The 25,294-nt window shown below is 48.7% G+C and overlaps 1 protein-coding gene across 13 annotated transcripts in view; it reads left to right on the top strand.

Annotated features, from left to right (window-relative positions):
• Nucleotides 1–639: 639 nt before the first annotated feature.
• Epn2 (epsin 2) overlaps nucleotides 640–25,294 on the top strand; it is a 95,457-nt gene continuing 70,802 nt past the window's right edge. For 5 of the 13 annotated variants that reach the window (XM_074046696.1, XM_020184552.2, XM_074046702.1 and 2 more), the window contains exon 1: nucleotides 15,631–15,770. The gene's annotated coding sequence lies outside the window, so the exon portion shown is untranslated. Of the gene's footprint in view, nucleotides 849–15,630; nucleotides 15,771–21,101; nucleotides 22,006–25,294 lie in introns of those variants that run through there. The other 8 variants (XM_074046698.1, XM_074046692.1, XM_074046697.1 and 5 more) reach the window with 6 other exon arrangements.

Genomic DNA, 25,294 nt, shown 5'->3' with positions numbered 1-25,294 from the left:
GCGCTGTGTGGTGCGCGGGCGTGGATCCTGCAACCGCCTCTTCTCCGTCTCCGCGTCGCTGCGCGCGGTCCGGGGAGCCCAGCCCCGAGCCACCAGCGGGAATGGAGGTGATGCCGCCCCGGTGTGGGAGGGAGGCACTGGGATCCGGAGAGGCCATGGTCCTCTCGGAGCCTCAGTTTCCTGCGCTGTAGGACAGACACTGAACTCACCTGGTGGATGCGCGGGGCGCGCAGACATGGCCGCAAAGCCCAGTGCGGGGCGCCCGGGCCTCCCAGGCCATCCCGCCCACCGGCCCGCCCAGCGCCGCCCCGAGCATTTCCTGCCCGGCCTCAGGAAATACCAGACCCCCGCCACCCCCGCGGGGCCGCATGTCACCGCCCCGAGCTCCGGCCAGCGCCCCGCCCGGCCCTCCTCCACCTCCTTCCGGCCGCTGCGAGTGCGGGGGACCTCGGAGAAGCTCCCGCCGGTGTCTGGACTCTTCTTGATGCATCTGGGCCTCTTTCCTCTTCCTCTTCTTCCGGCCTTGCATTCCTTGGCCATGGCTTTGTAAGGGGCGGGGGCGGGGCCGGATTACCGGGTAGCTACTCCCAAATCCTCCAGCAGTTTGCGAAGAGGGAAAGGGAAGGAGGGCAGGAGAGGTCCTGGGAACCCAAAAGAGAACCAGGGAAGCAATCGGAGGTGGGGGGGGGGTGGCTTCTTGGAGGAAGTGGCATTTAATTCTAGACCAAAAGAGCAAGACACTAACCAAGGACAAACGTTTCAGACAGTTATTTAGTTAATAAACGTTTATTGAGCACTTACTGTGCGCTGGATCCTGCACCAGGCCCTGGGGCTGCGCAGGAGGCAAGGTAAGTTTACGTGCTGGTACATTTTGCTGGGGGAGGGGTTACGAAGGACTAGCCTGTAGTCTCACAGACTGGACTTAGCCAGGGGAAAGAGTTCCAGGAGGGATGCGAAGGGGGCCTGGCCAGTCTGGGGAGGTGACCTGTCAGGGCTTTGCTTCCCTGAGGAGAGAAGGAGCAACTGCTGAGATGGCTTAAGCTGAGAGGGAAGGCCAGGTAATTCCGTGGGGAACAAGATCCTGAAAAGGGGCCAGGGGCCTGGAGAAGATGCTGGAAGGCCCTATTCCAGTCTTCAGAAGGGATCCGGGGAAAGTTAGCTCCGTCTGATCCCTGAGGCCAGAAAAGAGCTGGGAGGCAGTGACTTGCCCAAACTTCTAAGTGGTGACACTGGAATGGGACTGGTGATAAAGGACCATGAGCTATCAACCCCTGGGATCTCCGTGGCCCTTGAAAGCAGACCCCCTGCCACACACACAGCAGCTGCCAGCCTCCCCCAGGGGCCTTGCTCTAGGTAGAGGCAGCAGCGGAAGTCCCCGTGGGATGGTGGAGGCTGTGGTGGCCATGATGTGGTTTCTCCCCGGTCCTTGTGGTTCCAACCTGGGCACTGTGCCTGCCTCCTGTGGCTTCCTCACCCACAGAGAGCCCTCACTGGTGCATGTCCTGCCTCCTGGTGCTGGGAGCCTAGTTGGCCCCTTTTCACTTTCCAGAGACCACCCACCGTTTATCTGCTGGGAGGCTGGGGCTGGCGTGCTGCTTTGTTGAAAGGGAAACCAGGTTCAGATAGGGAAGGTGGCTAGTCCAGGGTCATACAAGCAGAAAGGCTGTATCTGCTCAGAGCGTGTAGCTACTTGGCTCTTTCTAGGATGCTTCATTCATTCACTGTAGGAGATACACTTTCCCCCAGGTGCTTACTGGTCACTTGCACACCAACCTGAAGGCTTCCAGCTAGGAGCACCCAGTGACTCTGTCTAGGGGTTTCTCTAGCAGCTGGAGTGTCCTGGGCCCTGCCTGTCTGAAGGTGCTAGACAGTTTCCCCTATGGTCCAGCAGCACCACCACATCACCGAGGGACCTGGTGGAAGCTGGCAGTAAACAAATCAGCTCCCTGGCCCCTTGGGCAGGATAGCTCCCGTTCAAGTTCTACATCATATTCCTCCCACCCCTCAGATTCCCCCAGCCCTGAGAGCCAGTTGTCCACAATATAGGCACTCATTCACACTCGCCTTTGTTAGCTCCCCCCATCCCCAGTCATTTCTGAGGTTGAGGACCTCCATCCATTCATCCCTCCCATGCTATGAGCTCCACCCTGAGCCCCCACACCCCCATCCTTGGGGAGTGGGACATGATTCATTGCAGTGCTTTGGCCTGCAGGCCTGTCCTAGAAGGAGAGGCAGGAGCAGCAGAAGATGACTGTAAGCCAAGATAACGCTGTGACCAAAGAATCCCTCAGGGAGAGTGACCACTTCTGCCTGGGAGGTCAAACGGCTTCTCAGATGTTCCCCTTCCATTTGGCTCTGAGGGACCAGGAGGCATTTCCCAGCAGGACGGGTGGCTGGAGGGAGGGCATTCTTGGCACACACAGCAGCATGAGAGACTTGCAAGGAGGGACTGGCAGATGGCAATCCTGGAGATGTGAGTGAGGTCAGACATACTGCCTTGAATTCAGGGTGAGGGTAGAGGACTGAGCAAGGGAAGAATTTGACTTTAGGAAACCTACTTTGTTTGGAAACATTCTCCCTCCCAGGAAATGAGGGTAACCCACTCTGGACAGCCAGAACAGCAGCCTCAATATAAGCAGAGCCCTTGCTAATGTTCTGGGTCCCTACACCCTGAGTCATCTCTGTTGATAATGGGGAAACTGAGGCACCTTGTGGGAACTCAGTCAAGGCCTCATAGCTAGGAGGTAGAACACTAGAATTAGAAGCAGGCTTCTTTGGCTGTAAGCCCATCCTCCAAATTGCCCCCATGCCCTGCCCCTCGGGGCCTGGAGAGTTCCAGGTCCTCTCTATGAGCCTAGCTGAATCAGGAGGGGCGAGCAGACAAGTCACTCCCAGGGACAGAGCAAGTGTGACAGAGCAAGGGGGGACTGAGGAGCCGGAAGGTCACTCTGAGCCAGGATGGGAAATGGGTTGGAATGCTGGCTCTGACGCTCTATGACAAGCCTCATCCTCTCTCTGTCTTAGTCTGCTTCCTGTTGCTGTAACAGGATACTTGGGACCAGGTAAGTTAAAAGAACAGACATTTACTGGCTTACGGTTCTGGAGGCAGGGAAGTCCACAGTCACAGTACTGTCATCATTGGTATATGCCTCATGCTGTGTTAGCTCTTGGTGGAGAGTGGGAGGGCAAACATGAAGGTCTGTCTCACTTTCCCACAACCCTCTGCGCTGGAGAGAGAAGACACTCACTACTGGAGAATTAACCCAGTTCTGCGGGAAGGGTGTTAGTCCCTGTTTTGACCAAATCCCACCTTCAAGGCCCCACTTCCCCACAGTCAGAGTTTAGCATGTGTTTTGGAGGGAACTCACCATATTCAAACCTGAGCACATACCCACCTGTGAAATGGACATGTTGAAGACTGTCAAGTTCCCAGCATGCTGCAGGGCACATAGGAAAGGCCCTGAGGGCCTCCGCTTGTGGGGGTTGGAGCATGGTTTCTAAACTCAAAACCCCAGTCTACCAGCCACTAGTCCATTTGTGACCAGGGGCAAGTGACTTCACCATCCTGTGCCTCAGTTTTCTCATCAGTAAGATGGGGTGCCTTCTTCCCTGGGTTGCTGTACAGGGTAAATGCAATATTTATGGAGAGGGATCCCTCAGGAGAGGGATGACACAATGTTTTCTATGTAAGTGTCGCTATCACCAGGTACCTATGTGCTGTGACTGTGTACAGAAGATGGACCTTCCTCACCTGCTCAATCCTCAAGTCACCCAATTAGGTTAGCACTTCCATGCCGCTCCATCATCGACATGAAAACAGAAGTGCAGCGAAGTTTGGAGGCGCCCCAGGGTGTGGTAGGGGTGGTGCGGGGGCCGGAACCCAGGCCCAGGCTGACAGGGTGGCTGTGACTCAGGTTCTTAGGCTCTCAGGAAGGGGGGTGAGCTGAGTGAGCCCTCAGCTCCTGTGTCTCAGAAGTGGAAGTGAGGGCCACACGCTTGTGGCTGGAGCTAGCCAAGCCACTTGACAAGGCCCTGGGAACTCCTGCCCTCTGCAGAGGCAGCCAGATTGCAGCCTGGGCTTCTGATGCCTCCACTTGGGGCACAGCTGCATTTTGGGAGCTCAATTCTTCACTGCATAGGGATGCTGAATCTCTGGCTCTGCTCTGACCTGCTGGGTGACTTCAGGCCCAGGCATGAGTCTGTCTGGGCTCTGGTACCAAAGGAGAGGCAAGTGGCTGGGACAAGGCCCTGTCCTGACTGGCAGGGGCATGCCAGGAAGACCAAATGAGGTCACATCAGCCCCTCTGATGTCCAGCATCAAGTTCTCATGTGGTCATCCATGAGACTGGAACTCAGCTCTGGGGTCTGCTTTGTCCTCAGCCTGTGATGACATTGTGTGAGGAGCTCAGCTAAACTGTGTCTATAGGATAGCTCCACCAGGGTGTCCTGCCTTTCCTGCTTTGACTCAGCACACACTCAGGCATTGTTATCCGTGGCCAGGACCTTGAAAAGTCAGAGACACAGATAAGTAAGAACTGGTTCTAGCACTGCCTTGAGGAGATGCCATCCCACAGGGTGACAGAACCTATATGGAGTGTCACCATCCAGGGGAAGGTGCTGACAGAATGAGCAGCCAGAGAAGGCTCCTGTCTTGGCTATCAAAGAAGACTCCCAGAGTGGGATGCCTCCCTGAATCTCAAAGCCTGTTAAGATGTGGCCTAAGTGGAACAGAGAGGGCATTTCAGGTAGGGGGAACTGCACACACAGCAGCTCAGAAGTGGGCACCAGCAGGCTATGCCAGGGACCACAGAGGGTGAGTGGAATTTTGGTGGAGGATGTCTGGAATCAGTGCCAGCAGATGAGCCAGCAGGCCACCCTTACTCACACTGGAGCTCAGTTTCCCCATCTATTCAATGGAAGACATGAGAGCAAGGTTGGGAGGGGCCGGGGTGGGGGGGAGGTGCCAGCTGTCTTTGCTGGGGCACGTGGGTGGCTCACATTTAGCAGCCCTGATGGAGAGAATGGAGATGCGATTTTGTTCTCATCTTCTGTTCAGTACCTCTAAGCTAAGCACATTTATAAAAATTATTAATAATATTTGCTGTATGTCCTCAACTTGAATTTCTTTTGGATTAAAGAAAGTAATGGAGGCAAAGAAGGAAGAAAGGGAGAGAGGGAGAAGGAAAAAGAGAAAGAGAGGGAGGAAGGAGGAGATCAAGGAAGGGAGAAAAAGGCAAAAAAGAAACCGGGGAAACTGCTCTTTTTTTGGACTAAAATTCCCTGACCTTTGCATTTTCTCACTCCTTGAGTCACTAACCTCTTGTCTTCTTTTTTGACCTTGATATCCTGGCTATTAATATCTATGTCTGTGCCAACTTCCCCCACAGCCAACGGGCCCTGGGACAGACCTGTGGCCTCAGTTCCAGGTTCCCCGCATCATGGAGTAGGAGTTCAGACAGCAATGGTTGAATGGAGGGCAGGGGTGAAGGTGGAGGAAGTGCTCCAAGGTTTCCAGATTGACTGGTAGGCCTGACACTCTGCTTTATCAATCTCGGCCTTGAGCCATTCCTGTGCACAGAGTCCAGCCTCTGGACGACATTCCTCTGCCACCCTGAGGTGGGAGTTCGTGAGTTCCTCTCCTGACTGCTTTCCATCCATCAGCTCAGCAGGGTGAAATGGGTATTTCAAGGCTCAGAGAGGAGCAATGACATGTCCCCAGTCACACAGCTGGGAAGTGACTGAGTGGATCTGAACCCAGACCTCCTTCCCAGGACCTGAATTTTCAACCAGTATATATGGCCTCTTTAAGGCACGAGGGTGCCATGTCAGGGTTACAAACCCCATGTAACAGTTTGGAGGATGTAGGCCTGAAGAAGGTGACATCAATTCATGAGCTCAGGAGCTAGGGTTTGAACCTTGGCTTTCTGACTTCTAAGTTCATGCCCTTGGCATTGGTGGCAACCACACACCCAGAGAGTTGACTGTCATCTCTGTCTTTTTTTTTTTTTTGGCAGTACTGGGGTTTGAACTCAGGGTCTCACACTTGCTATGCAGGTGCTCTACCACTTGAGCCACTCCACCAGCCCATTTTGCTCTGATTATTTTGGAGATGAGGATCTTGCCAACTATGTGCCCAGGCTGGCCTCAAACTGTGATCCTCCTGATCTCAGCCTTCCTAGGATTACAGGTGTAGGCCACTGGCCCAGTTAGTCCTCTCAATCTTGATTTGTACTTTTTGCCCCAAATTATCAGCTGATGCTTGCAGAAAACTGTGATGCAGGCCAGGGGCCACAGGGTGTAGGGGACAGTTCCCAGCATGGTGGCAAGTCTTCAATCTATTTCTGCGATGTTTTTGGAATACAAGCAGGAAGTGATTTATTACTACACATAAAACATGTTTGGGAGGGCACTCCCAACGTATTTAGCATGACATCAGCAAATATTTATTTAGAACTGAGTCAATCTCAAGAAGGAATGGAGACAACCTCAGCAGGATAGAGGGTTGGCACAGCTGTGAGGTCTTACAATTGCTCACTAACAGTGTAAATGTGGGCACAGTGTGTGGTCTGCTGTTTGTTGATTTTGTACATGACTAAAAACAGAAATGGAGAAGGTGTTAGGTTATTAGGTAAAGTTCTTTGCTCTGGAGCAATAGAGATGGATTCCAGTTCCAGTTAATTAATGAGAGAGAGAGAGAGAGAGAAAGTTAGTTGAAACAAGTGGAGTAGCTCAGAGAATCAAAGGTAAGGCATAGAAAGGCCACCACCCCAGGCAGCTCCAGGCTCTCAGAAGTGAGAATTACTGAACAGATTTTTGAAGATGCCATTGTTGTAGATGATCCACAAAGAGTGGATCAATGCCAGCAGCTAATCCAGAGGAGGACCCCTCCAGGTAGCTAGGAGTTGGCTGATGCCCGTTCTCACCTGTGGCAATCCTGCCTTTGGGCCTCTGAACCCAATGCAGGTGGGAGATGCCTGACCTGACAGTCACCTAGAGATTAGGACTATGGAATTGCTCTTCTGGAAACTTACCTTGCAGACACTTTCACAGGAGGCAAAGAGAGATGCGATCAAGGACACATGTTGCTTGCAGCATTGTCTCGAGAAAGAGACTGCAGGTGATGGTGTATGTCATCCCATGGGGGCTGGTTGAATACACGACGGCATTAAGAATAAGGCAGTTAGGCCGGTGTGTGGCTTAGGGGTAGAGCACTTGCCGGTCATGGACAAGGGTCTGGATCCCATCCCCAGCACAAAAATCAGGAAAGAAGGGAGGAACGGAAAGAGGGAGGAAAAGAAGGAGCAAGGGAAAAGAAGAAAGAAAGTGAAGAATTTCCAGGAGGTGTACTGGTAGGTGGAGAGGCTCGAGCCAGTGTGCAGGGGAGTCTCTGTTCATGTGGGGTGGAGGGGGTAGATATGTACAGTTATGCACTGCATCCTGACATTTGGGTCAGTGGCGCACTGCATATACTGTGTTGGCCTCATAAGATTCTGTTACCTAGTGATACTCTGTGTATCCCTCTTGGCTTGTGTAAGCACTCTTTGTGATACTTGATAAGCCTAACATGATAGAGTTTATATTTAGCATGTGTGAAGCCCTGGGTTCAATCCCCAGCACCTAAAAAGAAAGAAAGAAAGAAAACTGGGTGCCACTAGCTGCTTGGGAGCCTGAGATCAGGAGAATCACCGTTTGAGGCCAGCTTGGGCAAATAGTGCACAAGACCTCCATCTCTAAAGTAACTGGAGCAAAATAGACTAGAGGTGTGGTTCACGTAAGAGAGCACCTGCTTTGTAAGCACAAAGCCCTGAGTTCAAATCCCAGTCCCACCAAAAAAAAAAAAAAACCAATAAAACGGGAGGGAGGAGGTGGGGGAGTCATGGCTGTACAATTATCATGAGAATCTCTGTGACACCGTGATTCTAGGGAGGACTACAGGAGGCAGACTTGTTTTTCAGTGTAAGCCCTCATGCACTCAACCCTCAACCTCCTTTTTTCAGCTATGGACTTATTCAGGATTCCATATCATAGGTAAAGCCACCGGCATCTGGTTCCCCTATGTCTTCTTAATCTCCTCCTGTCTGTGGCAGTTTTTTAGTCTTTCTTGTGTTTGTGACCTTGAGAATTTTTCTTTGTTTTGTTGGTTTGGTTTTTTTTGATGGTGGGATGGGGTTTGAACTCAGAACATCAAGCTTGCAAAGCAGGTGCTCTACCACTTGAGCCACACCTCCAGTCCATTTTGCTGTGGTTATTTTGGAGATGGGGTCTTATGAACTATTTGTCTTGGCTGGTCTGGAACCACAATCCTCCTGATCTGAGTCTCCCAAGTAGCTAGGCTTATAGGGATGTACCATGGGTGCTCAGCTTTTTTTTTTTTTTTTAACCAAGACATAGCAGGGTTTTGATATATAGTCCAGGCTGGCCTTGAACTAGCAATCCTCTGGTCTCAGCCTCTGGGAGTATTGGGCATGTGCCACCATGCCTGAGGCAACCTTGATTTTTGAATTTTTGAAGAGTATTGTTTAGGTTTTTGGAAAACATGTACATGAGCCGGGCATGCTGGTCCATACCTGTAATCCCAGCAATGCAGGAGGATCTTGAGTTCAAAGCCTGACAGGGCTACACAGTGAGATATTGTCTCAAAAAAAAAAGGTAGATATTTTTATAATCATTTCTAAAATATCTACCTCATTTAAAAAGACATAAAAAACAAAGAAACAAAAAGAAAGAGTGAATAAATGAAAGAAAAAAACTGGAAACAAAAAAGGAAAAAACTTTGGGTTTTTTTTTCCTCAATAGACAACTCTGAGACAAATGGATGTGGTCTTTGAGAAATTTACTGAGTATTGGGTGCTAGTCATTCACACCTATAATCCTAGCTACTCAGGAGTCAGAAATCAAGAGGATCAAGTTTTGAAGTCGGACCTGGCAAATAGTTCACAAGACCCTATCTCAAAAAAAAAAAAAGAAAAAAAAACCCTCACAAAAAAGGGCTAGTGGTGTGGTTCAAGGTGTAGGCTGAGTTCAAACCCCCGTGCCATAAAAAAAAAAAAAAATAAGGGCTTGCAGAATGGCTCACGTGGTAGAATGGTCTGGCTAGCAAGTATGAGATCCTGAGTTCAAACCCCAGTGCCACCAAACAGAAAAGAAAAGAAATCTACAAGGTCGGGGTAATATACTCAGGGGCAGAGTGCTAACCTAACAAGTACAAGACCCTGGGTTCCATCCTAGCATCCCTGTGTCCCCTCAGCCCTCCCCCGCAAAAAAAAGAAAGAAAAACCTACAGTAGTGCTAGGCTGACCTACCTGGCTCTGGTCCCCGATTTCTGAGCTGATCTGAACTGGACGTGTAAAGACGGCTCCTGGTAGCTCTAGGTTTCCATGGTCCTTGGTACCTACAAATTCAGAAGCAGAAGGGGTGTTTTCCTGATGGTTTTAGCTAAAATCCCAGAGGAAGCTCTTATTGGCTGGGCATGTGATACAGACCAATCAATATGGCCAAGAAGAGGTAATAGTTTCCTTTGCCAGGTAGGGATATGCCTGCTTTGGGGATCTATATGAAGTTGCCCTTCACATCTTCAGAGTATCCACATCACCTTCCTCCTCATCTCTTCTGTGGCTTAAATTGGCCACAGAAAGGGTTTTATTGGTATTGACGCTCAACCTATCTTTTGTGTCGCCTTACATGGGATCACATCAAAATATCCGGGGGATCCCTGGCAACAAGGGACAATTAAAGCCAGACCAGAGTGATTGGTCAGTGGATATCTTCAGTAGGAAAGTGTTGAAAAACAAGGGGAAAGTTGTCAGAATAAAGCCATGCTGGGATGGTGGTGTACGCCTGTAATCCCAGTGATTGGGAGGCTAAGTTCCAGGCCAGCCTAAACTGTGTGAGACCCTGTATCTAACCCACCAATAAAAAAGTCATTCCTGCCAGCCTTTCCAAAGTAAAGCCAAGAGGTTAAAAAGAACTGGTCCTTATGTGTAGGTATTTTGGATAGACAATTTAATTAGAGGTTTTATTCCTAGAAATTAAATCTATTGGATTTAATACAATTATTAATTATTATTACTTTAATTTTACTTTTTGCAAGGGATAACATTTACTCTAATGCTAGAGACTAAAACTTTGTTCTCTATGGCTCAGATGTAGTAGGTCAGATTCTAAACTTGTTTTAAGGTCCTTTTCAAACTGGAGTCTTACTGCAGTAAGCAAATGTGACTTGTTATAGAATAGAAGACACTCAGGGCTGGAGTCATTCCTCTCCCCTACCCCATCTCAAGGCCTACAGGATTATCCCAGCTATAATACAAAAAAGTATTTAGGGGAGCTATAATTCAAGGAGCAGCACTTGTTTTCAGTAAAGGTGGAACTTTCTTTATATTTGATTGTGAGGCTACTACTGTAACTTTACAAAATAACCTTTGCTTATGGGCATATTATAACTGTGGTGGGCACTATGAACAACTTTACCCTTGCAGGGGAACACTGAGTGACCTCACAGGCAATTAAGGATGACCTGTGGGGGGGGTCTAACATGAATTATTCTATCCAGGACCCCCCGAACAAAAATCATATTAAGATATTTCATAACCTACCAGTTGACTTAACCATTATCATCCAAAATGGACAGCAGATGGATAGGGGTCGCCATCTTTATAGAAGCCTCTGAATGTTTTCAGCATGTTAAAGCTATACACTTTATACATTTCCTCAATGTCATTATGATTCTTCTTAAGAATCCTATTAGCTTTAGCCACATAATTTTTTTTTTTTTACTTTAAAGGATGGCTTACTAACTTCTCTTTGATTTCTCTTTTAGTAAAAGAATAACTTGATGTTTCTTGGTCCTGATCCTGACAACCCTTCAACTAAATTTTCTGCCAACTGAATTTCCCTTGTTACCTCCTAAATTATTAGGAAAACTTTTTTGGTTCCCTTTTTAGGTAGGGTCAGTGCCCAATCTCAGCTATAGAAGATGGACTGTCACCCCTCTGTACCCCTTTTAAGATTAAAAAGGACCAAAGTTTAGGGGGGAAATGAGATAGGATAGATAGATGAGGAGACAGTGAAACTTACTTTAATCAGTATTTAAAGGACCAGACTCTGACACTGGAACAAGGATAGCCAGAGCAGAAGGCCCCCCCATCTTTTAGATGCTAAGTTACAGAAACAGGGAGACAAAGAGGAGCTACCTGCTTCTGCTTTCCTCCTGAGATGTTAAGAGCTGCAAGGATCCTGGGATGGGTGGAGAAATAACCACATCTAGGAAAGGGAAGTTCTAAAGCATCTCTGATTTAGGGTATGATTTGGAAGGGTGACCCCTCCCTGTCAGCCATCTCAGCCACAGAGCCCATTATCTTTGATCACGTGTATTCACCCAGCTCTCCACTATAAAACTAAGAGTTGGGGAGCACCATTTGGAGTCTTTGCTCCCATTTCCTGCGTGGGGAACAGGAAATGTTTCTCTCTCTTCCTGACCCCCCCCACCCCGCCTATACTTTATCCTGTTATACTAAAATAAATCCTTGCTAAAACTTTTATCTGGTGAGACTCCTTGTTGTGAGATACCTTAAAATGCTTTTCAATGTTTGTGGATCTCAAGGACCTGTGATTTTGCGTGGAAACTGAGAACTTGTGGGAGCCCTCTCAACCATCCTCTGGTGACAGGATCACAATCCTCCTGATCTCTGCCTCCTGAGTAGCTAGGATTACAGGTGTGAGCCACCAGCGCCCAGCCTAAGAAACCCTTTGAGTGGCCCCTTTCTCATGAGAAATCCTTAGGAATCCCCACTCCTGGGCTTGGCTCTCAGTTATCCCAGAGCACTTGCCTGTGCTGGCTCTACCAGCCTGGTTGCCCTCATCTCTGTGCTCCTGCCACTAGTGCCCAGCTTCCAGGCCCTCCTTTACTAGGCAATTCTTTTCTCCTGGACTTGCAGCCTTTACCTGCATTCTTGCTAATCTTCCCCTGAGGCCCTTCCTCCCTTGAAACCCTCCTCTCCTATTCCAGAGAAATCCCTGCTTGCACTGCCATCCATTTCTTCTTCTGAAATACACCCATGGACCAGCCCCAGTCCCTCTGCCTCATTGTCCAATCATAACCAACCTCCAAATCAGTGTTAGGGCAGATGAGAGTGCCCATTCCAGTCCCTGTCCCTGTGGATGCTTTGGTCAATGGCGAAGCATCCAGTTTATCCTGCACCCTTCTCTACAAGAATGCTTACGCACTCTGGGCTTGGCGAAACTGGATTTAAATCCCGGTTCTGCTGTGTGCTGCCTCAGTTTCCTCATCTGTAAAGTGGGAATAGGGCTGCTAAGTTCAAGGAATTGTCATGAGTATGAATTGAGAGACTGAGAGGGAGGGTGGCATGCTTTAAAGGGGGCTGGGAAGGAGGAATGGCTTGGATGAGTGCAGGAATGTCTCCTCTGACCTTGTACATGGTAGGGAGGGGCTCCATTGTAGGGTGTAGCAGGCCCTCCCCCACCTCTCTAGGCCAGCCCAATCCCTTGCTGTCCAACTCACTTCCTGTCTGTCCTGTATATTAGCTCCTCACCTCTTTATCTGTGTCCAGCTCTTTTTAAAACTTGCAGCTTATCTCTGTGACTACACACAGGCGCTAATGGGTGGTACAGGGTGTAGGCACTGCATGGAGAAAAATCAGCTGGGTGGCTAAGCCCCAGCAGCTCTCCAAACCTTAATTTAGTGTCTTTAAACTGCAGACAATAAAAATATGCACCTTGTGGATGTCTTGAGGTTTCAGGCCAGTACCATTCAGCATGGTGGCCTCTAGCCACACGCGGCTGTTTAAATTTAAATGAATAAGAGTTAATTAGAGTTTTAAAAATTCAGCTCCTTAGTCACACTTGACACATTTCAGGTGTGACCTACATGTGGCCAGTGGCAACCATATTGGATAGCACAGACAGAGGACATTTTCATCACTGAAGGAAAGACCAGGGATGAGGATCCGGTCCAGGGGCAAGATCATTTGCCTAGCATGTGCTAGGTCCTGGGTTCAATCCCCACATGGACAAAAAAATAAAAAAGCATAAAAGAAGGACGATCTATTAGACAGCTGCTTTGGTGTGGACAATCTATGTGTAGCACTGGACCATTCATCAGCTATGTGTTATAACTCATTTGAAATTGCAAACTGAGATAGGGCCCACAATTTCAGTGCAGAATTCTGCACTCCTTGAAGTGACAGCATAGACCTCACAGGACTCCTTGAAGGCATTCTCTAGGATGGGTCTGAATGGGGTCCTTGGGGCTCAGACAGCTGAGTGCTTTATGACATGCTGAATACTTTAGCCTGAAGGACATTGTAAGTCTCTCTCTGACTTTTTCTGCTCTTCTTTCTCCTGTTACCCGTTACTCCCTCCATCTCCCCCTCAGAAATTCTCTCACCTACCCTGTCTGATAGTCAAAAGACCTTCATTCAGGAAGGAGTCCTGCCCTATGTCTGGGAAAGGAATGCCACACAGAGAGGCCAGGAAGAATCTGTGGCTCATCCCTGCAATTCCAACTATTCAGGATGCAGAGATAAGGAGGATTGTGGTTTAAAGCCAATCTGGCCAGAAAGTAAGAACCCCATTTCAACCAATAGATGGGTGTGGTGGTACAAAACTGTAATCCAAGCTATCAGAGAGGCACAGGTAGGAGGACTGCTGTCTGAGGCCAGCCCCAGGCAAAAACCCAAGACCCAGCCAGACACAGGTGGCTCGCACCTGTAATCCTAGCTACTCAGGAGGATCGCAGTTCAAAGTCAGCCTGGACAAGTAGTTCGAAAGACCCTATCTTGAAAAAAATCACAAAAAAGGGTTGGTGGAGTGGCTCCAGGTGTAGGCCATGAGTTCAAGCCCTGGTACTACAAAACAAACAAACCCCAAAAACCCAAGACTCTGAAAAATAACTAAAGTAAAAAGGGTTAGAGGTGTGGCTCAAGTAGAGCACCTGCCTAACAAGCATGAGGCCCTGAGTTCAAACCCTAATACCACCACCACCACCAAAAAAAAAAGACAAGTCCTGCTGTGTTACTTCTCCTTAGCCTACTACATCAGATCATCCCCTTTCTACACATCTGTTCATCCTTCATCAAAAGTGTAAACATTGATGTTTTTTTCCGAGTCTTTACGTCTTCACTTCTGAAGGCTCCCGTGTCAGCAAAAAGTTTGATTGAATGAATGTTATGCTTTTCGAGTGAGGCAAGGGATCACATACACCTTTCCACCCCTACAGAATGGACCAAGTTCAAAACAGAGTTACAGCTCCCACTGCAGGCACACAAAGTAGGAGTCACTCTCCAGATGGAGAAAGAAGCAGTAGCAGGGGCAGCTAATTATGGGGAAGGGCTTCAAGCAATAAGAACTTTCCCATATTGGGCTTTTCAAAGGAAAAGTGGGATGTGGGTTTTGTAGATGTGTTATGTTAGGGTCTCTTCTCTCCTCTTCCCAAATTTTTTTGGGTTTTGCCAGAGAAGAGAACTCTAGATCCTGGGTACTTTTATCCACATGGCTCCTTTATAAGGAAAATGAACACTTGGCACAGAAAAATTCAGTGACCTGCCCAAGGTTCCTCAGTGAGCAAGAGCAGAATGGGACTTCTGGGTGCAGTTTCCTGAAGCCAGAGTCTAGCATAGTGTTGATGTCACCCAGGCGACAGCTTGGTACCGCTCAAGCCCTGATTCATGTGCTAGACCCCATAGTGAGAGGTCTCTGCTGACTCCTACCCTGACTGGAGCAGGTAGTCAGCTTTGAGGACCAGCCTTCTGTTCTGATCCCTCTGAGAACCTCTTCCACGGAAGGCAGGGCTTTCTCTCTATGCACTTGTGTTGTCTTTCTGTGTCCAACACATGACTTGACACATAGGAGATGCCTGGTGGAACCGAGGGAACGAGGTGGCTCACCTAGCCCTGTGAGACCGTGTGGGCTTGCATGAGGGGCTCTGTAAATCTCAGGGTTCCTGTGAGCCTAAGGTTCCCACCTTTTTAGTGATTTGAACCCTTTTGGCAGCCTACTGAATGAAGCCCTTCCAGAATAGTTTTTGAGTATTTATCTTATTGAAATACAACACACATATGGAAAAGTGCACCCATCTATAGTGCACATCAGTGAATTTTAATGAACACACTTGTAGCTAAATAAATCAACCATGACCAGCGTCCAGAGGGGCCCCTCGCCCCTCCCAATCTTTGCTCCCCAAGAGGAGCCTCTATCCCAGCAATATTTTCAAGCGCAAAATTGCAAGGGTAAGAAGAGGCGGTTCAGAGGATGATGGGGCGGGGTTCTGAGCGTGTGGGCTTGAGGTGGGGAGTGGGAATGTGGCTGGAGGTCGTAAGGCGTGGGGGTCACTGCGTGGCCGCTGGGGGTGGAGGGATTGATAGGGAATTTGAGTGTAGGTTGGGGGGTTGCTGCATGAGGTCTTGCGGACTTTCTAAAGTGCATGTGTGGGCGGGGCGGACAGGGGCGGGGCCTCGGCGGGGTCGAAGGGGCGGGTCCGTTCGTGGGCTGCGGGGTCGTGAAGGGCGGGGTAAATGGACAGGGCCTCAGGAGGGGCGCCAGCGGGGTCGCAGGGGCGGGGCTGGTGGGCAGGAGGGGCGGGGCCGGCGGGCGCGCGCACGCCGCCGGCGCGCCCCCTCCCGGCCGCCATGTTGGCTGGTGTGTGGGTGTCAAACGCTGCACGGGCTTCAGTCGCTCCCGCCTCTCCAGCGCTACCGGCGGCCGCAGCCGCGCACTCGCGCTGGCCGAGAGGAGCGGAGGTGAGCGGAGCGGAGGTGAGCCGGGACCCGCGGGGTTGGGAAGCCCTGCACCCAGGGCGCGGACGCGGCCAGAGCACAAGCTTCTCCCACCTCAGAAGCCCCCTAGCATGCACCCCTGGCGCCTCAGCCGGACCCCACCCCGGACGGGACTCTCTTCTCTCCAACCAGGCCCCGCCCCACAGGCTGGAGCATGGCCCTTTTCGCATCGGGATCCCTCTTAATGCTTCAAGGACCCCATCCGTTTCCCTATCTGGGAGCTCCCCTTACATTCTCGGAGTCTGGGGTTTCCCTTACTCCCACCTCAGATCTGGGAGCCCCCTCCCCAGAGCGCATTCCTCCTTTCCCGGGGCCAGGCGCCCCTTCCTCCAAAGCCTGGTTTCCCTTTCGCTCCCGTGCAGAGTAACAGCCCAGCCTCCCTCCAGGAATCGGGGGAGGGGTCCTCTTCTCTGTGCAGAATCCCGGCTCGTATCTTTCTCCTTCGGGTGGACCAGGGCCCCTTTACCGCTCCGGGGACTAGATTTACCCCCTCCCCAGCCCCCACCTGCACAGCGCAGAGGGGACGGGGGCGGCAGAGCTAGGTTCCAGCTGCCTTTTGTTCCGCGTGGGATGGCAGAGACCCGGCCCTGCGGTCCTGCTCGGCTAATCCGGGGTGGGTGAACTAGGCGCGTAGGGGCCAGCATCTTCCAGGAGACCCTTCTCTCTTCCCTTGGGGCGGCTCCCCCGGAGCGGGAGCTGGGAGCGTTGGAAGAGGCAGGCCCTTACTTAGAGGAGTCCGGGCCAACAGGTTTTGTTTGCGACCTGAAGTTGGCCCAGCGGTTTTGTGGGGCGGGGTAGCTCCCTACCCCAGCAAGGCCTGTGAAAGTCGCTTCCTCGAAGAGTCCAGGAGCTCGGTCTCTTCCGGCGGCCCCTTCACTGTATTGCTGGCTTGGGGGACGCATTGGAAGTGTGTGCTTTTGTGGTGGTTGTGGGGTTATTTAACTACCATTGGAATTCTTCTGATGGGGGAAACTGAGGCCCAGATGCAGTGATTTGCCCAAGGTCACCCAGCGATACTATGTCAGTGCCAGAGCTGGAAGCTCCATCTCCAGGGCACTCCACCACACTTACGATTTTTTTTTTTTTTTTTGAAGAGATGCTTAGGATTCCCCCAACCCCCCTGCCTTTTATTTTTAACATTCACACAAGGAAATGGGCAGGAAAAGATGAGTATGAATTCGTCCTGTCCATCTCCAAAAAATAACCTGTGAAAGAAGGGATTGGAATATGAGTGGAAATGATTGAAAAAGGTGAATTTTAATGACCTACACTCACCCCCCTCATTACATAATGTAATGAAGATTTAGCAGAAAACACGTGCATCTTGTAGCTCTTGATGTGGATTGGGAGGTGGTGACTAGATCAGATCCTCACACACAGTGATTGTGTTTGTACTGATAATTAAGTTTTCATTTGTATTTGAATGGGCATCGAAAGGGACTGCAATTTGTTTCTGCAATTTGTGCTTGTGTTTGGGACAAATGATTGCTGTGGGGAAACACGTGTATCTCATCTTTTACTTGTGTTTTTACCTTTGTAAAGTTTGTTCTCCTAGTTTGAAAATTGGGCTACTTATCCTTACCAGCTGGGCTATTCTTTTGTAAGCATTGGTTATTAAAGAGTTGGGTAAAGTGTAAATTCCCTTACTGCATGATTCAGGACTGCCTGCATCCCACAAGCTCCTGGATCAGGAGGAAGTTTGGATAGTCCTGTGGGGTGTACTTATCTCTGGTTTACAGGAGAACTCTCCCAGAGCTCTGAGCTGGAGGGAGAACTCTCGCTGCAAGGTATGTGGGGCCAAGCATTTGAGGTGTGAAGAAATGTAAAACTTTCAAGTGATAATACCTGGTCTGCTGTAGGCAGTCTTGAAAAATGACCCATCCTTTGTAGAAACCCTCGGTGGAAATACTTCACATCTTACGTAACTTTATTTCATAGTGTAGCATGGGTTTCCCAAGAGGGGAGGTTCCGATAAGAATCCTGCAAAAGTAGTTGAAAAGCTTTGGAGACTCTGATTTATTTTAATGGTTTGGCATTTTCTAAAGTTGAAGTTCTTTGGCATTGCTTGTTTTGTTTTAGCTTCAGTAGAAGTGAAAGTTTTGGGTTCTTTGTAGACTAGAGTCCGAAGAGAATGAGTTCTATTCAAAATGCAGGGAATTATCAGTGCCTACATTTGGGACTTACCTTTCTAAGCTTTCTGGCAATTGTTCTCCCTGTTCCCCAGAGCCTTCCTGTTCATGGTGATGGACTGTGGATGACTGTTTTATGGCATGAGTACCTGGTGACCCTGAGCCTTGGGGAAGAAAAAGGGCTTGGATTTGGGATGTTTGAGGTTGGACAGGGACAGGATGTGAGGAATTAGGCAGTTCTACTCTGTTTGCTGGACTTTTTTTGGGGGGGGTGAGGGGGGATAATGGGAGAGGTGAGCGGAGACTGGGTCTTGCTATGTAGCCCACTCTGGCCTGGAACTTGTTATCCTCCTGCCTTAGCCTCCTGAGTGCTGGGATTATAGGGGTGCACCACCTGACTTTTGTCTCCTGGACTTTTAACTCATGTTTGTTTTAAACCTTTTGTCAAACCTTTGCTAGCAACTCTGCTAGCGTTTGGGTCCCTTTCCTTTGCTCTCCTAATCTTTCCACACTCTTGAGTTTTTTTTTTTGTTGGTGGTTTTGGAGGTACTGGGGTTTGAACCAGGGCCTCATGCTTGCTAGGAAGGTGCTCTACTGCTTGAGCCATTCTGCCAGCCCAAATGTGAGGCAAGCACTATTGTTATTCTCATTTTTTTCCCCCTTTGGAGGTCCTGAGGTTTGAACTCAGGGCCTTGAACTTGTAAAGCAGGTGCTCTACCACTTGAGCCACACCTCCAGTCCTCCACACTCTGTTTGTTGGAGCACTTTGCACATTGTGTGTTTGAGATTCTTGTGACGCTGTGACGTCTTAGAAGCCAGTGGTTGCCCTGTTTTTTTTTCTTTCTTTTTTTTAAAACTCTCTGGCGCCCAGCTTGGTCTGTGACATGTGGTAGGTGCTCGGTAAACGCCTACAATAAGTTGTCCTGGGAGCAAGTGGGCACATTTTTATTGTTAACTCACTAACAGGCTCCACTGTTCACTCTCGCTCTGGCTTAAACCACCACTGTTGGTCTAGCAGTCATGTGCCAGTCACACAAATATTGTCCCCCTTCTACAGATGAGGAAACAGACCCAGGGAACTTAAGTCATGTGCCCCAAATTACACATCCTGCAGTAAGTGAGGGGGATAGAACTTAAATGGTATGTTAGACTCTGTAATATTATATCTGTGCTCTCATTTGAGAAACCCAGTCTCACAGGTATGACGTGACATCCTGCAAGTTAACAATGGACTGAATAATGTGGGTGATATATTAAGATCGTTTTTGTCAGATGCATTGTGAAATGACTGTTTATGTTGAGGTTTTGAAAATTGACAAGTTTTCTGATTAGTTAGTGGAATTTTCTTTCCTAATTAGCTTATTCATAGTGTCTTAAAAAAAGGAACTTAAAAAAACAAATACAGTGAAGTACATGTACGTGCAGTTAAGTGTGTATATTCTGTCACTTCCATCTTTGAATATGTTTGACCATACTTGTTTCCAGTCAGGAGGTTAAGTTTTCATTGTTCTGTAATCTTGAAAGCTCTTTCAGAAGCCTTAAAAAAACAAAAACAAAAACAAAAGCTAAACAAAAAGTGCACTAATTTCATCAGCATAATATTGGGATTACTACCCCTCTGTGAGTGCAAAGACAGAGACTGAGTGGTTAAGTAACCTGGGCCAGGAGTCAAACTGAGCTGTGATTCCCAGACCTGGGTCTCTTCTTCTCCAGCTGCTCCTGTAGGAAGGTGCCACAGAATGGGTATTCCTTTACATTAGAAGATAAATCTGTGATCTGAAATTACCATCAAGTTTACTGGGAAGGTTGACAGCTGTGAATGAGGAGGTTTTTGGCTTTCTCCTGACCTTAGGATCTCTGAAAGCACTGCGGTTTGAATGTCAGTAATTTAATGGGCCACTTTATCTGACAGAGGCTAGATTTAGGGTTTGATTAGAAAAAAAAAAAAAAAAAGCCTGCCTCCTTTGAACCAGATCTGCTGCATTGTTACAGTGCTCCCTAAAAGTGTGTTGGATTCTTTCTGGTGACTCATTCTTAGCGCTCCCAGGTACTGGAGCCAGCTTTGTTTCTGGGCACAGAAAGGCGCTTTCCTGGTTCCGTTTCTTGTTGGTCCTGCTCAAGGCAGAGTATACTGCACTTTCAAGCAAGGAACCAGGCACACAGAGGGCTGTAAATAAAGGGACTCACGTGTCTTTTTTCATAGAACCCAGTTTGATAAATAGAACAAGGAAAGCAGGCTCTTCCTGAGGGATGGCTGGCCATCGAGGGCTAATGCATGATGTGGAAATCAGAGTATTTATAATTAATCACTTCTTAGTGCCGGCTGCATCCTTCCTTTGGCTCCCAACCCTCTTTGCTAATGTCATTGTCAAATCGCTCACATCATGGCAACTCAGGAGTTGTGAGTACCAAATGGCAGTTTGGCTACAAAGGTCATGTGGCAGATATGTTTGGAATCAGTTGTGAGTACTGTGTGGTCTCCTGGTTGGGTGGCTTGGGGTCCATCAGTCACTTATTTTTGGTGTCTTCATCTCTGAAGTGGGGCTGGCAGTGACTACTTCATGGAATGGACTTGCAGTTCCTCAAACTCCAGTGTGTCCGAATAGTTTAGAGGGCTGGTTCATGACACTTCTGGGCTCTACCTAGTGTTTCCCATTCAGTAGACGGGCCTGAGAATGTACATTTTGAGTCACTTTTCATGTGCTGCTGGTGCACATGACCTAGAGAGGACAGAGGAGAAGGCATGTAAGTATTTTGTACCAGCTGGCTGTGCAGAGGAAACTCAAAATGGCACTGCCTTTCTGCCCAGCAATGCTGCTAAATGTTGCTCTGAAGATGGTGGTGTGACATTTGGGAAGGAAATTTGGGTTCTCAGAGCAGTGTTTTTACTTCGTTCTTTCATGATTATAATTTGAATTGTCACAGGCATTAACTACGACTCGTGTTAGTTGAGATGTTTTCCACAGAGAAGGGAACATGAGGTGTCAGTGGACTTCAAAGAAGCAGAAAGTCCTGGAAAAGCAGGCTCATCGTCCCCACACGTCTGGCAAGATGTTCACTGTCCTGGCTTCTTAGAAATGCAACTTGGAAAGGTTGGGGGAGCTGTGGGTCTGAGCAGAATCCCATGGGGCCATTAGGGATGGGCTAGTGGTGCTAATGGAAGTTATTTCTCTTCACTCTCCCTCCAACAGTTCACATTGATTTAATCTTTGGTGTTTGGAAGATTTTTTTTTTTTCCCCTCCAGTAGTAATTAGCAGTTTGTCCATCAAAAACAAATCCTGTGTGGGTGTGTGAGGTCTCATGATTTTGTTAATGGTTCCTATGTGCCAAGCACTAGCTACTTTCTTTCTCTCTCTTTTTTTTGTTTGTTTTGGCAGCACTGGGGTTTGAACTCGCACTTGCTAGGGCCTCAGCACTTGCTAGGCAGGCACTTTACCACTCTATCCACCTTACCAGTGGTTTTTTATGATGGTTTCTTTTGAGATAGGGTCTCTTGAAACTATTTGCCTGGGGCTGGCTTCGAACCTCTATTTTCCTGATCTCTGCCTCCTAAGTAACTAGCATTACAGGCATGAGTCACTCATGCTCAGGTAGTTACTCTTTTTATGTACAGTATTTGATTTTCCATGCTGATTACCATCTAGTGATTGTCCTCTTTTTGCATTTGAAAAAACTAAGACTCAAGGGTTCAGTAACCTACCGAGGCCACACAGTCAGTGAGTGCCCAGCTGCTGTTGGCTGCCACCTGTGTCAGACTCAGAGCCACATTGTTTCCACTCCCTCTCCTGGGTGTGCCAGGTGCTCCCATTACCTCACTGTACCTCACAGCAGTCCAAAGAGGCAGGCATTTCACAGACGAGCACACCTCAGCTCAGGAGCGAGCTTGGCATGTGCCCCCAGCCTGTGCTCTCAGGACCTCAATTCAGTCAGGAGCTTTATGAAGTCATTTCCATGACAACACCTCACCTCCCTGGGCAGGACTACAGAAGGAAACTGTAAGATGCTTGGCAGCCTGGATGCATACCACAGGGACCTGGGGGTCAATCTCCAGCTGGGTTGGCTGGGAGGAAGTCTATGTGGGCTGGTAAGGGTTTTTGTATTTGTAAAGCTGTGTCAAAATAATTGGCCAAAGCTCTCTGAGGGAAGGGGGCATTTCTTTTTACAGTGTGGTTCTGAGGCTCTGCACGCTGGTTTTGTAAACATTACACGTGGGTACTAAAAGACTGAAATCACTCTCTGGTACTGCTGTGGTTAAAACTGTGATCCGATTCATGCAGAAGAACTTGGTATTCTTACAGAGTTCTGTGTAAGTAGAAATATAAAGTAGCTCTTTCCTCAGTAGGTAGTTAACATGAATTCCAGCCAGTAGGTGGTTTGCTCCAGTCTTGAAGTGTCTGGAGGAGGCCGTGTGTGGGCTCTTTCCCAAGTTTGAAAATGGCCTACAGCTTTTGCTCCCAGTGCGGTAAACAGCTCTGAGTTGGTGCCTGCCCTGCGTTTGTGGGAGGTGCAGGAGGTTTGAACTAGAACTTGTTGTTTTGTAAAGTCTTTTAAGACTCCAGAGGTGAGTAAATGAATGCAAGCAAGAAGTTGCTGTTGAAAGATCCTCTCTGTCTCACACCAAATTGTCACAGCAATAAAGGAATGCTGGCAGGCTAAACGTGATTCACATTTTTTTCTTGAAAGCATGTCCTCTCTGCGTACCAATTTGATATCCAGAGCTGTTCTGGGACACAATGACTCTACTTTGGGTCAAAAAATTGGGGAAGCATATAATCAGAGAAAAAAGTTTTATGCCACTCATGAGCAGCAACTCAGAGATGTAGCAGTATTGGCGTTTCAAAATCAGTTTTGTGACACCAGGGCAGAATATTCAAGGGCAGTGTCAGCCTGGAAAAATATGTAACACGTGGTATCCAGAGTTAATGAAATGCCATATTTCTTGCCACTGAACTTAGTCTAATTGAGAAGACAAAGTCAACAGTTGTGAGACAATTGGAAGCTAGCAGTGTGTTGGGCTGTGATTTTGAGATTTTTTTTGTCAGGAGGCCAAAAATGTAAGAAAAAATCTAGAAGAGTAAGGGAGAATGTAGGATTGGAACTGGCCTTGAAGGACGAGGAACATTGTGCAGGGAATAGCAGAAGGCATAGCTTGTGGCAGGTGTGGCTCGGTGTGTGTGCAGTGGATGGTTGTGTTTGTGGTTGCCCACCTGTGCGTGCACATGCAGCCTGCCTGGACAGTGTCTGTGGGGTGTGGTGAGGACCAGGGTGGCCCTCTGAAGAGGCAGCAGCTTTGGGTTTGGTTTTGATGATGGTGGGGAGCAGAGTAGGTATTGAGGGGCGTGTGCCATCTTTAGTGTTTGTGGAGGAGCTCAGGCAGTGGCTGCAGAGTGGAGGAATTCCAGTAGGTGACTGGCTTTGTGAGACTGGCCAGATCAGTGGTGCAGGGAGACTAGCACCAGCTCTGTTTCGGAGCGGCAGTGGCTTCTGTTGGCTGGGAAGTTTGGTTTTGACACCCTGGGAGTCTGCAGTTCTTATCCCTGAGTGCACCTGCAAATCATGTGATCTGGAAAGCTTTAAAAAAAAAATGCCTTTGATGGGGCCCACCCCAGACCAATCAAGGAGGAGCTAGTAATTTTTAGAAGTGCCCCAGACAATTCTTTTAATGGTCTGTGTGGGCTGAGAAGCTGAGCTATGTGTGCTCAAGGGAGCCTCTGAGAGTGTCAGAGATTTGAAGGTGGGAGGAAATTGGAGCCAGAGAGAAGAGGAAGCTTTTGCAGTGAGAAGGCATGGATGCTGGGGCCCTCAGTTCTCCTCAGAGTTGCTGTGGATGGGCTCCAGCAAAGAGGGAGGGCAGAGAGAGACGGGTGATTTGAGCCATCTTGGGAAAGGGAGTAGTTTAGCAGACTGTAAAGAAGGCAGAGCAGGAGGAGAGATTGTGATCCACCTGTTTGGTAATCATCTTCCTTCCATCTGAGCCCCAGGCATGAAGCAGGCAGAGCAGGTTCTTATCTGTTCATTTAGGGTTCCTTCCCACACCCCAAATTATAATGGCCACAGCAGGCTGTAAAAGTTAGAACTGCTTTTCTTTTTTTCTTTTCTTTTCATTTTTCTTTCCTTCTCTCCCATCCCCTCTCCTTTCTTTCCCTTTTTGGAGACAGGGTCTTGCTGTGTTAGAGCCCAGGTTGGCCTCTAACCCTCTGTGTAGTGTAGGCTGGTCTCAAACTTTTGTTCTTCCTGCCTCAGCCTCTGGAGTGCTGGGATTACAGGTATGCCCCACCATGCCTGGCAAAATGGCATTTCTTTAAGGTAATTTTGTTAAAGACAGTTGTTCTATAGAGCTCCTGCTTTAGATAAACTTTACTAAGTTAAAGATTAGAAGTGAGGTTTTAATTGGTACATTTAATGCATGTCATCATACCATTAATGGCATTTTGAACAAAAATGAGTTCATAGTTAATTCATGCACTATTTAGTGCTTATTGAGCACATGTGTTATGTGCTCTGGGCTGGGGTACTTTAGATGAATGAGATGTAAGTTCCCACCTTCGGGTAGCTGTGGGTCTGCCGAGTGTGGCTCCTGATGTAGTAACATCAGCTCCAGAAGAGAAGGGCCACTGGGGAAGATTAGGGTGTGGTATCAGACACTGAAGATGAAATCTGCAGATCAGAGAGGGGACCAGAGGAAATGATCTGAAAGTCAAGTCCTGAAGGAAAAATGGGAGTTGTGAGGGACAGAGATGAGAAGAACCTGGAATTGGGAACCCATGGAGCTGTGTTGTACAGAGGCCTGGTGGGCAGAGAAAGGAGGAGGAAGGGCTGGTCATATGGCAGAGGCCCAGCTACAGGCTGATCAGGCCGTCTGGGCAAGCCCTGCCAGAGTTGGGTGAGATTTGACTAATGGCCTGTGGTTTTCACACAGCCTTTTGGCGGTGAGTGGGCAGGGCTGTGGGTTCTCCGCCTCACCCCCAATCAGAGCAGTTTTGTGCTGATGAAAGTAGAGAACCTGGCAGTGCTCATTTGAAAAGTGCTCCTGTGTTGTTTAAAACCAGCCACACAGCCTCCTTGCTATAGGTGCTGGGTGCCAGGGTGAGCACAGTGCCCTGTGGTGTGGGTGTTGAGCGGGAGGCCTGAGCTCCTGAGGACCTGCCCAGCACTCTTCTTTCTGTTCTGTGTGCACTGAGAAAGGTGGGGTTGAAAGGAGTTCCTGCCCCACCCTGTCTTCCAGGCTGGTTTCTCAGGGCCCAGGGTGACATCTCAGCCCTGCACTGGTTCTGGGATGAGCCGCTCCCTTGGGATTAGAACTCCCACGCTTAAGCAGTTCTGTTTTCTAGAAATCCCTAGAGAATTTTATGACTATATGGTAAAGATAAGGG

Source organism: Castor canadensis, chromosome 11, assembly GCF_047511655.1.
Source record: "Castor canadensis chromosome 11, mCasCan1.hap1v2, whole genome shotgun sequence".
Lineage (NCBI taxonomy): Eukaryota > Metazoa > Chordata > Mammalia > Rodentia > Castoridae > Castor > Castor canadensis.
Note: the sequence above shows the minus strand (reverse complement) of the source record. Positions and strands in the feature narration are given on the sequence as shown.